Source organism: Eptatretus burgeri, chromosome 13, assembly GCF_056783735.1.
Source record: "Eptatretus burgeri isolate ZD-2024b chromosome 13, Ebu_testis_v1, whole genome shotgun sequence".
NCBI lineage: Eukaryota > Metazoa > Chordata > Myxini > Myxiniformes > Myxinidae > Eptatretus > Eptatretus burgeri.
The window spans coordinates 14,327,084-14,340,152 of record NC_140973.1 but is presented as its reverse complement, the minus strand read 5'-3'; the positions used below and the strand labels follow the sequence as shown (position 1 = coordinate 14,340,152).

At 43.8% G+C, this 13,069-nt stretch overlaps 1 long non-coding RNA gene across 1 annotated transcript in view; it reads left to right on the top strand.

Annotated features, from left to right (window-relative positions):
- Positions 1–11,990, top strand: part of LOC147013884 (uncharacterized) — a 36,451-nt gene extending 24,461 nt beyond the window's left edge. The window contains exons 2-3 of the long non-coding RNA XR_015050557.1: positions 5,661–5,797; positions 6,418–11,990. This is a non-coding gene — a long non-coding RNA (uncharacterized LOC147013884). The remainder of the gene's footprint in view (positions 1–5,660; positions 5,798–6,417) is intronic.
- The last annotated feature ends 1,079 nt before the right edge of the window (positions 11,991–13,069 follow it).

The window sequence follows — 13,069 nt, the reverse complement described above, 5'->3', positions numbered from 1 at the left end:
CCATGCACAGACAGTAAGATGTGTCCATTCGTGCCCGGCTCCGTACGATAACAAAGTGTCACAAGCGGCGCACGGGCCTGCCTTTGAGAGCACGTTCCGTACAACATCTTCTGTTCCGATCCGCCATTACGCATGTGGCCAGCGCTCGTGTTCGCCCGATTCTGCTATCGTGTGTGCGGGGCGAAACCCGATCGATATAATTAGTCCAGAGATTGGTTGAAAGGAACGTGCCGCTTGCGCCTTGCACACTGGTATCCCACGCAACGTGGCAAGGGGTTGCCTTTCTATTAACGGCCTCGGTACGCGCTCCGTGCAGCATGGGCATTGTGCTGAGTGTGTTTCCTGTCCTTGAGTGGAAATTACCGCTGTGAGTGCGTTTGGCAGGCTGTGTTTTCTACGGAGGGTTGTGGGTGTAATGCCTGCTTGGCCTTTGCTGAGGACCCATCTCACAGCGAAGGGCACACGTGGCTCAGATTTACCTCAGGAATAACCAGAAAAGAAGAGTAGGAATGAAGTTAGAAATGAAATGAAGAAGAAGTGATGTAAGCAAACCTAGCTATGAGACCCTTGCAACGCATGCCCCTGTTGTCCCGCTCGACAAAAGGGAAGGGACTATCTCCACGTATATTAATGGAATAACTGTCTTGGGACCACGATCTGTTGGATGCATGCGGTTCCGAGAACGACAACAATATATATGAAAGTTACCAGGGTAGATGATGATCAGAGGGTGGGGAAGGAGGTAATGGCACTTTGTAAAAACACCTTGTACAGTGGAATGAAGTGTGCACAGAGTCTGCAGGGTTGTTTGTCGACTTAAACATCAAGGAATAATTTCTGAACAAAGCAATTAAAAAAATTATTTGTGCATAATATTATGTTACTGAGTTATTCTCGATTGTTGTTTTTAACCTAATACTATATATCTAACTGAGGGACTAAGCACTCAAGATACTATATACTATATATCTAATACTAACCTAATACTATATACTATATATCTAATACTAATATTAACCTAATACTATATATCTAACATACTAAGGGAACGAAAAATTAAGGTTGGATACTTTTTGAACACACCTCGTGTATATATATATATATATATATATATATATATATATATATATATATATATATATATATATATATATATATATATATATACACATACATATATGTCAATCAGTCAGTCATCTCCTCCATAACTCCAAGAACATGAAACATAGTGGCCCCAAATTTTGCTTGCATACTAAGGGAACTCCAAGGGAGTGCCTGGATGAAAATTGAGTGCTTGTGTTAATTTAAACACCTCTTCTGAAGAGAATTAACAGGCTTATTTAATTATCCTTTATCAAGGCATCATCCTTTTTCACCTTGCTCTCCCTCACAGGGGTCTTAATTTGCCATTTTTCTGACCTGCTCAACCATGCCTTGATTTGGAACAGGCTGCAACGGTTTCTTCATGATAAAGCACTCAAGATTGTTTTTTTTCCACTTTCTTCATTCGTATCATCAAATGCCTTATTTATTTGTTTAGATGCAGCCTATGGCTGTTTGGCTGCATCATTTTCTGGGAGCACAACTCTGCTGCTAAATTCAATGCCCCTGTTACCAGCATGCCGGGACTCATTTTGACAATCTCAGAAGGATGACAGGCTGAGTCAACCCCACCTGGTGGAAATTCAGTGGCACAACAGGGGCTTGAATTCACGACCCAAGGATCTTAAGCCAGTCACCTATCTGTTCAGCCAACACCAGGCCTAGCAAATGCCTGATCTTCATACTTTTGAATCGCTGCATACATCACAAAGCTTATAAACACCCAGATATGCCAGTGTTTGGGGCTTTATTTATTTTCATGCGACAAGTTCTGGAATCTTTTAACTTGAGCCAAATTTCAAAATCTAAACTGCAGAATTGACCTCAGAAACAGTTCCGACTACTGAAAAAATAGTGTTCATTTGTCCAATTCGGACATTGTTTGACATTCTGGGTGTCTCACACGCATATAAATGTGCAGAGAGTTGTATTTGCACATTATTTGATACTCCGGACATGTCCGTACGGTGGTTGCCTCCCGACATGTCCGGATGGTGGTTGTCTCCCGACGTATCTGGGTGATGCATTTTTCCGGACATGGATGTATCTGGGTGGTGTTTGTCATGTGACATGTCTGGACAGTGTTTATCTCCAGACGTATCTGGGTGGTATTTATCGTATGACCGGTAGAAAATGTATTTCAGACTTTATTTTGTTTCCATCTTCACTGTTATTCGATGCAAAATAATTTTTATGAGACAGTATGAATCGTAATTAATTAATGCTCCACCGCACGTCTGCCTTCCCTTCCCCTCACCTCATGCTTACCTCCTCCAAAATCCCCTCCTCCCACTATCCCCATGAAAGTCACTTGACATTTATAAGCATTACAGCTGAAATGCGATAAGCTCTAGAATCTTTTAACCTGAACCAAATTTCAAAATTTAAACTGTGGAATTGAACTTAGTAGCAGTTCCGACTGCGAAAAAAAGTGTTCATTTGTCCAATTTGTACATTGTTTGATACGCCGGACGTCTCTGGATGGTGTTTAGTATGACTCAGCCAGCCGTTCCTTATCAATCATTTTGTTGGACAGCTTGCTCGAGTGCTTGCTTGTGGTGGGTGGAATCGATAGCAAAGTACTCGATTCCATCCATGGAATCAAAAGGAATTGAGTAGTGAACCAGAATCGACGTCAATTCTGAGTAATTCCTGCTTCATAGAAAGAAGTGTTTTTTCAGAGAAAAAGTTTTTATAGAAGAGAAAATATAGCAGCAAAAGCAAGTCACTTGCAAACTAAACACACCCCAAGTGCATGGTCCTTTTAAATGAATAGCATGGCATTTAGAGTTGGCCGGTAAAGCATGCTTATGGCTTCGTTGATGGATGGGTCGGTAATGCATCCAGTGATAAAGTTTCGACAACATATCGTTCAAAAGGTCCAGAAGTGCAGTTTGGAACTATTTCAGGAAGTTTAGAGAAGCAGTCCAAAAGTTGCATGATCACTTTGTTCAATCGTGATATTTCCAAGATGCTAAGATATGTGAAAACCAAACACCAGAGAGTGTACCTATTAGTGACGGTTGAGAATGTGGATTCAAAGAAACGAAAGTCTGCAACAGGAACAAGTTCGCTTTCACAATCGATGGTTGAAAGCACTTTCGCCCTGGTAATGTCCCAGTATGCTGCCTTCCCTTCATTTCACACTGCCTTCCCTTCCCCTCCCATCATGCCACCTTCCCTTCACCTCATGCTGTCTTCCCTTCCCCTACCCCTCCTCTCTCCTCCACCCCACCACCCCTCCTTGCTCCCCATCCTCTCTTCCCTGCCTCCACCTCCCCTCACCTATACTGCATAATAAGTGTGTATATATATATATATATATATATATATATATATATATATATATATATATATATATATAAACATATATATATATATATATATATATATATATATATATATATATATATATATATATATATATATATATATATATATATATATATATATATTGTTGTGGTTACCAAATTCGCAAACCACCATTCAGGTCCCTTAGGTGAGATATCTCCATAAGTATATGTGTAGTTAGGCCCAAACCCGTTGTCTAGTGGGAATACATGTCATTCATGCGTGCTGCGACTCTTCAGGATAGCCGTTTTTCTTTTACTATCTTTATTTTGGACCAACCGCCATGATTACCACCGCCAACCGCGTCTCAACAGTCATCACAACATCAACCACCCACCGCGGCGCCGCTTCACCACAACAGCCACGACCTTTCCCGTCACACCTCGCAACCGTCGCATCGCCACCGTTCTTGCGCCGCTTGTGGGTACCGGTATTGGACTCGTGCAGGGCGCGCGCCGAACAGCGTGTACAAAACCACGGATTTTCCGCTCCAAAAACGGATCAAAAACGACACACGCCCACTTTTGTGCCGTCCAATCGGTGAGCGAGGGGCGATTTGGCCCCGCCTCCAGGGCGTTGGAGGGCGGTCGCTATATGCAAATTCATGGATCAAAATGCATTCACGCCCACTTTTTCTTGGGCCAATGGGGAGCGAGGTGAAAGGTCGAAGGCAGGGGGTCAAAGGCGAAGCCACGGGGCTTATATAAGCGGCTGCGTTCGTCAGAAAAGGGTTGGTTGGTCGTCGTCGTCGTCGTGTGCGTTGGAGTCGGAGCGAAGAGGACGGAGCTGTGGAGAGGCGGCGAAGGCAGACGAGGGGGTGCTCGCGTCGTGCCGGGAGCTGCACACCAGGGAGGCCGACGGCGCGACCTGGTCGAGGTGGAGACGCTCGTCGCGGGACTCGAGACAGAGTAAAAATCCTCCTTTCCCCGAGCATCAGCAACCCCCTCCTGTTTCCCCCCCGCGCTGAGATAGTGCGACCAAGGGGGCCCCTTTTCCCACCCCCTACCAGACACTGTCCGCGAGGCCCGTGGAGTTGAGGCACCATCGCCGCTCCGCGTCTCATCACCAGACGGTTAGGCCCGACACGGTCTCGGCCCTAGGCCCGCCTACCCCCTCATCCTGGAGGGTGGTTCTCTTTTCTTTTGCTTTGGGAATGTGTGTTGTCGGCGCCGTCTGTGGAGTAAAATTGTATAAGTGTTGCCGTGTGCTCGCGTAATCGGTATTAGATCTGCATTGTCGCATTTGCTTTTTGTCTTCTTTTCTATGTGCTTTTGGTGGAATTGTATATGTGTGCTTTCCGTTCATCGCATATAAATGTGCTTTATGTTGAACTGTTTCCCGCTTCGCTTCATCATTTCTTTCATTGAATCCTCATCTTGCTTCACGTAAAGGGTTGGTAGTGGACTGAATACGCCCGATAATTAATCGAACCGTCGAGGCCGACGATAACACCGCTCGGTTATCCCGATAGTACGGAACAGGTCGCTTAAGTGGCCCGTGTCCGAAGTCGACCTGCGGCGAGGTGCGATCGCCCAGTCTACCCTCCGTGTGGGTACTTAGGTAGGTCGAATTTGGCGAGCAACCCTATCCCACGCGGGGGCCGATTGGCTCGATCGCGGTGAGACCGAAAGGTCCACCCGTGACTGGTTCCCGGCGTTAGTCCGAGAGGGTCACGACTGGATTGTCCGTCCGGTGGGCGACGTGCCTCGATTCGAGTTACGTGCCCGTTCGCACGCCGGCGGGCGCGAATCCGTAACAATATATATATATATATATGTATATATATATATATATATATATATATATATATATATATATATATATATATATATATATATATATATATATATATATATATATATGCAATTTCCTGATATAGTTAGGCTATTGTATGATGACCTTCATAATGGAGGACTTTGACCTCATTTTTCATGCATTATATTAAGCTTTATGTGCGTACAAGTTCTAAAGTTTGATGGCATGAATGTACAAACCTCCATCAGGAGAAATTTCCCTCTGAATATTATATTTGTGGCTAATGATGTCAAACACAAACTATCTGTTACACTGGACTGAGGTGTGCCTCAAGGATTTGTTACTGGTGTGACTCTATCTTTTTGCCATGCTACTCCTGTACAAGATATTACCCGATCACATGGATTATCCAGTGTAACATTATGCTGATGACACCCAACGTTATGTTACAGTGAAGCCTGGTAACAGGACGTTCAAACCGTTGAGAAACTGGAGCTGAATTTGCGAGATAAAAAGCTGGATGGTCGACAACTACTTGACTTTGAATGATGATAAAATGGAGATGCTTCATGTGTCATCACGGACCAGAGTGAGTGATGATATCTCTTACTTATCTGCCGGAATTTTTTTTTAGTAAAGCCGGTGTCTGCTCTCTGTGACGTCGGAGTGACGTTTGACAGTCATTTCAGTATGAAAGCTCACAAGAATATTATTTGCAGAAATGCGTAATTTGCCCTTCTCCGCAAACTAGGACAGATCTGTAAGTGTTTGGACAAACACACCACAGAAAATCAGTGCATGTATCTGCTACTTCACTTCTTGATAATTGTAATTGCCTTCTTATCAATCTTCCAGGCAAATACATCTCCAAGTTACAACGAATTCAAAATGCTTAGTATCTCACCAAAAAGCACAATCATATCACCCCATCTTTAACAATTTATGTCGGCTCTCCATTTGTCAAATAATTGAGTGTAATTTACTCGTGTTAACATTGAAATCCTTGAATGATATGGCACAATTCTACGTTATCTCTGAACTCCTGACTCTCCAGTAATATCCCTTTGATCATCGAATTAGGCTATTAACACCAATATCCTGGCAGGGTGGCTTAGAGGTGCACACACTTGCCTATAAGCTGTCTAACCTGGGTTTGAATCCCGACCCAGCTTCCAGCTATAAACTGTCATTCTGATGTTTCATTGACAGGGTGATTCATCAATGTGTGTACCGTCCCTTGGATGGATGTTAAACGAGGAGTGATGCCTGCTGGCATTAGTGGGTCGACTTCGTGAAGAGGAGGTGAACTATTGCTGGTACCCTGAATAAATTACAAATTCCTGCTCTTACCTATAAGGAGCATTGCTGTGCCCTCTGCCAATGATGCTACTGCACAGCCTTGTGCTGCATACAAAGGAAGAACACCAATATCTATATGAACAAAAACATAAAGAGAATGTACATTTGTGAATGCAGCTCCCAAGCTCTCGAATGCCATTCCAGAATCAATTTGAATAATTCAAACTCCTGATAGCTTTAACAATCAGTTTTAAGACTTACTTAAACACGACTGCATCCAAACGACCTATCTTTGAAATATTGCTCATATAGGAGAAATATAAACAAACGTGACCATGTGGGGCATTTTGGAGAGTGTGGTGGTGGTCGTAGGGCAGCTTAGCTGATGTCGCTGATGCAGTGCCCCTCTACCAGTACACACACTGGAATTGGTACTCATTTCGCCGACCTCAGAAGGATGAATGATAGGCTGAGTCAACCCCCTGGTGTATTAATTCAGCGGCCGACGGGGCTTGAACTCAGGACCCTAGGATCCCAAGCCACCACCCTAACCACTGAGCCAACACCAGACTTGGGAGAGTGTAGGACACTGGAATCCATCAGACAATGTTATTATTGGCAATCAATGACCACTGATGTTCCACAATGGATTGAGAGTTTTAAACGATGTGCTTCAGCACGGCACACCTGAACACCGTATCGTACACCCATGAATGCATTGAACTGTCAGCCCCACTAAAAGGTGTGGCAATGGACTTTACTCTTTCAGAACGTTCATTAGATGGGTCTGAAAATGGAGTGGTGTTGACGGACATGTTTACAAGGTTCTGCGTGGGCATCCCCACCTATGATGAGACAGCACAAACTGTAGCTGCAGTCTAGGTGAAGCATTGGGTTTCTTACTTGAGTTGGCCAGGGTGCTTGCACACAGATCAGTGTAGAAACTTTGAGGCTTCTATGTGAGATCTATGCCATTGATAAGAGTCATGCCACCCCCTACCACCCGAAAAGCAACGTTGGATGCGAATGCTGGAACCGAACAATGCACGATATGCTCAGAACGGTCCCGGTGGGTAGGAAATGATGGAGGGAATACCTACTTGAGTTAACTCTCACCTACAACAGCCAGGTATATTCATCCACTGGGTTTCCACCATTTTATTTGATGATGGACAGGGATTCCCGGTCACCGATGGACATCATCCTGGGGTCTAGCCTGGACACCCATAAAGCAGGAAGTATGGATCAATGGTTTGCAGATCATCATGACTGGTTAAAGACGGCATGTGCTTCAGTCAAAGAACGTTCACAAGAGTCTGGGCTCACCAGAAAAAGGAGTCATCACAGTGTAGCACTAGGTGCACTGATTAAGTCACGTGACTGAGTCCTACTGAGGAATCACAAACCCAGGGGGCGTAACAAGATCCAAGGTAGATGGGAACCTGAACTGCACTTGGTAATTGTCCAGACAAACCCTGAGATTCCTGTATTCCAGATACATCACTAGAGGAGTAATCGGCAAGTCAAGGTTGTCCACAGAAGTCAGTTAAAGCCTTGTTCGCTCCCGATGAATGTCCCCAAAAGGAGTACGAATAGGAACGCTGACAACACAGATAATGCGCTTGTTCAGCAAGAAGACACTGTTAGGGTTTATGTACATTCTTTCCCTGCACAGGGTAATGATGAAAGCCCTCTTCACATGGACTGAACTGCGAGTGACTATTTACCTGCAGTTGGGGATCAAGTAATGGATAAGGAAGACAACCCAGAGCAGCGTGCTTCCTTTACCAGTTGACAGCATGAACAAGTCGCTGAGAAGGTCTTCTCGCTCCACGAGAGGAGTCCCATCGCAGAGGCTACTTTACAGTGTGAGAGCGGAGGTTCCCAGGGATAAGTCACAGGCTGGTTTATTTGATTTTGGTCATCTCGACTGTTCGTTGATACAGGGATGTTGTCAGCTTAAGTGGAGAAAAGTGTCATGGAAATATTTGGTCACATGGAGATGTTCTCATTCTACTGGTATATATTTTATTTATTTTTCTTGACCACTGTATTTAGGTCTGTTCAACCGGGAATGTCCGAATTGGAATTTCTGTCATGATTGATTGTTGTTTTGCCATATTCGTATTGCCGCATGCACTGAATTGTCATTATGTGATTTATAATGTTTTTTTGCCAAAGAGTTGATAAAATGTAAAGTCAAATTAAATTTATTGGCCGCCGGGAATGTGAGGCGGGTTGTGTCGGGATGGTGCATTTATGGAGCCCATTTTGCTGCCCCTTTTCTTGTGTTATTCCAAACAAAACGATCATGTCCATGATGTCAAGTGTGTCTGCATGAAGTTGCACACCAGCACGATGTCTCTTGTCTTGTGTTATTCCAATCAAACCAAAACGTTCATTTTAAAATGAAGAAGTCAAAAGAGAAATCGTGTTGGGGTTCATATTAGATTTATGATTGTTTTTTTGTCATTTATGTTTGGTTATACTAAATGCTTTATCTTAATTTATTAATTCTTAAAATTTAATCCTTTGATCGCAGGTGTCATAGTTTTGTGCACATTACTATCCTTTGTTTAAATCTACATAGTTTGTATATTAGTTATGGTTTTATAGTTTTACTGGAAGTCATTCTTCGTGCATAAATTGTTTTTATTGTTTAGTTATGGGATATTATAGTTCTGTGTCAGTAATTCAATTTTAACTGCACACTTAAAGACATTAAAGTTTTTTGAGATTGCACCTTGTGTTTTGTGTTTTTGAGATTGTGTTTTGAGATAAATCCATTATAAAAGATTGTCCTTCCACCGAAGGTGGATGGAGGTTATGTCCCCCCCCACCCCCACTGTCTGTCTGTTTGTTTGTGTGCAGGATATCTCAAAAAGTTGTGAACAGATTCGGATGAAACTTAGTGGGCAGGTTGGGGTGCGTAACAAGGATGAACTGATTAGATTTTGATGAAGATTCGAATCCGGATATGAGAATTGCTAAAGTGATTCTTCACCATTGAGAGATAGGACCAAAAACGATATAGAGCACGATATCTCAAAAATTTGTGGACATATTCGGATGAAACTTGGTGGACATGGGGGTGTGACAAGGAAGAATTGATTCAATTTTGGTGAAGATTCGAATCCGGATATCAGAATTTTTTTAATATCTAAAGTGATTCTTCACCATTGAGAGATCAGTCCAAAAACGACATGTAGTATGATATCTCAAAAATGTATTGGGCCCAATACATTTGACTGGATCAGGCATTGCGCGGCAGAGGTATGCGCGCCACCGAATGCCCTTCTCGTTATTATTTTTATTCCTGCAAATAAATTAAAAGAACACACTGAAACAAACATTTAATACACATATAAAATTGTTTGGAAACAAACAAAAAATCCGACTGAGTTTATACTTAGCCAGCTTTAGGCAGCAATCCAGATTCATTTTACTCTTTAGTGACAATGTTGGTCATGCTTGTATCATGAATTGCAAAATATTGTTACGGTTTTGGAAATGCACCCCCGGAGAGAGCATTCATGTGCACATAGGATTCCCCAGAATTAGTTATTTCATTAGTTTATGTGGTAGGTAGACTTTTGCCCTTTGTCCAGGGGTTTGGGGGGAGGGGGAGGGGGCGAAATGCATTGAGGTTAGTCTGTGTATTCCTGGTGTGATGTTTTCCCTTCTCGACCCGCTTTTAATCTCCTCAATCCACCAACAATCTGCTTCATCAATCCTCAATTCACCAATCCCTCCTTCATCCCATCAGTCTTTCCTTCAACCCCACAGTCGGTTTATTCTCATCCTTCCCGATCTCTCTCTCACACCCCTTAATCCAACCCTTCACTCATTTATTAGTCACCACCAATCATCTGTTCATCTGTCCATCACCGTAGACAATTAATACCCCAGACGGAACTGAATTCCATTCCCATGTTCTTCCTTTCCTGCACTCCTACATTCGTCACGTGGGCAACGCTACTCAAACACACGTGCAATACAAAGGAATGCCTGCATGCGAGGGAGGGAGCGATGGCACGATGGCACTCTGTCACTGCACTCGTGCCGAGAGGGGGAGGGCGTAGGTGCCCGTGGCCATCAGGCGTAATAACGTGGGGATTACCCACAGCTCCATCACTGTACCTGCCCCCGTCGGATGCGCATCAATGAGGAAAATGCTCGCATGATGTTTGCTTTGTCAAAACCACACCCAGCCCAGTGACTTTAAGAGAGATGGAAAGCAAGGGCATTCATTGCTGCTGTCGATGCCCCTGGGGCTGTTTGTTAATGCACCAAGGGTGTGAGTACATCTCAGACTGCCTGTACAGGAGATTGTCTGTAGGAGTACAGGTAACGCTGGGAAACAAGGCGCAGGAGCGAGTCATGCTGGGGCCAGAGGCGAGCAGCCCTGGGGTGTCTCGCAGCTCCATATACACTCCCATCAATGCTTCCGACACAATACCGACACTCCACCACCAAACCCCTCATCCCCCTAATCCCCTCTCACAATATTTAGCCTGACACAACCTCGTGTGGCTGTGTGAGGTAATGCAGGAGTCATCCCAACACCACACTCTGCTTCTTTCTCTTCAGTTATTCTCGTCTCTTTCTTCTCAGAATGAATGATGGCACCTGTCTGTTGTCTAAGTGAGTCTGTATAAGGGGAATAGATATTAGGGGAAAGTCTGCTCTTCTATGTCTTTGCCTGCTTGATTAATTGCTGTGTGAATAAGTGTTTCGTAATTATCACCTTGCTTGTATGTAAATAAATAATAATTATCTTTCACTCTGCCTCGTTTGTGTCCTTTCGTTCATTGATCCAACATAGCATGTACATAATCGATGGACACAAAGTTTCGCCCCACTGATTGGCTCCGCTGATTAGCCAACGCTGCACTCACGGTTCCGCTCAGCTGTAATAAGTACTCGGGTGAGCATTGAGGGAGCGGACCTCAGTTGAGGTAATTAAGTCACTAACAGGTAACATGACGTAAAAGGTGAGAGGACCTTGTTTGACCGAATTATCCCAACCGGCGTCAGCAGTTGCTTAACAACCCGTTGGGCCATGCAGTTATCCATGGTCAAACCAGAGGGCTCAGAGTTAGAGGGCAAGCGGTGGGTCCCGCGACCACTCCATGGACCTTGTCCATACTCAAACCCCGACCCATAACAATATTGCGGAATTATTTTATACATTTATTATTGTTGGAGTGAGAGGACATTTTCAATGTCAAATTTATTTGATGATAAAAATTGTCAATGTCTTTCAAAAAGAGAATAATTTTTTTAATTCAGGAATGTCACATCTATTCAATCGAAAGTGTGAAGATTAGCTCTTGGCTTTTGTTTAAGCTATCATATTACAATGCAGTGCTCAGTTTGTCTGTTTACCCCTCTGTCTGATCACTTATAGACTCAGTAGGGTTCATGCTTGGAATGTTTCTCAATTTTGTTTGACTGTCAGAGAGGCAGTCTGTAGACTGACTAAAACAATTTCTCTACTTGTTTTTGTACACAGAGTCAAGGGTCGTCGAAGAGCTATAACAACTGAATGGATCAGGACCCAACAGGACAAAAGTAACCGTACGGAGAGGGGAGAAACACTAATATCAGAGTTGATGGACAAAATAGAGGGAAACTTGGACAAACAATGGGTGTGGGTAGGAATGAGGGACAGGAAAGGACACATGGGGTGGACAGGATGGATACAGAAGGAAACTCAGTGGGGACAAACTGGAAATTTGGAAAGAGGAGGGATTTGAGTGGGGTTAATGAGGGTAGAAAATATCATGGTTTTGGATTGAGGATGATCTAAGATGGTGGTGAACAGTTGTCTTGAAGACCTGGAGTGAAGAACGAGATTGACGAGAATGTGGAAGTTGGTTGTACAGGTGGGGAAAAAGAGGGACAAATGAATTGAGGTGAACAGTGATCCTGGATTTTGGGAGCTTCGTCAGAAGGGGTTGATGGTGGACTGTGTGTGCCGTGCAGAAATCTAGTGGGGGAGGGACTAAAAGAGCAGAGGGTGCAAGACTAGAAAGGAGGAGGTCGAAGACGGAGATGCCATCGACCTGTCTTGATGGGAAAGTGATCACCCATCGACTCAGCTTCAGCACAGTAGTGGGGCAACTTAGCATAACAATTGTGCATTTTGTGAGGAAAGCACCAAATTTCACACACTAGTAGCCTATCATATTATGAACAGATTTGGATATTGGGCCATCTCAAAATTTTTGATGGCAGTGGAAAATGGCTGCCACAGCCATCAGCGGCTGAATTTCGAGATGGCCCAATATCCAAATCTGTTCATAATATTGTTACGGCTGTGGAAATTCGCAATACACCATAAAGGGTCCTGAGATCAGTTATGACGATAAGTATGTATAGAAAGTATGACGATATGACGATAAGGGGCACCGTTGTTTAGAGGGAATTTCCGTGTTCACAGGGCTGTGATCCTTTGAGTTAGCCCTTTTTCTTTTCTCTATCGTTATTTTGGACCAATAATCCCCCAACAACTCAAACACCGCCACCTTCGCCTCTTTACCTCCACAACTCCATCCCG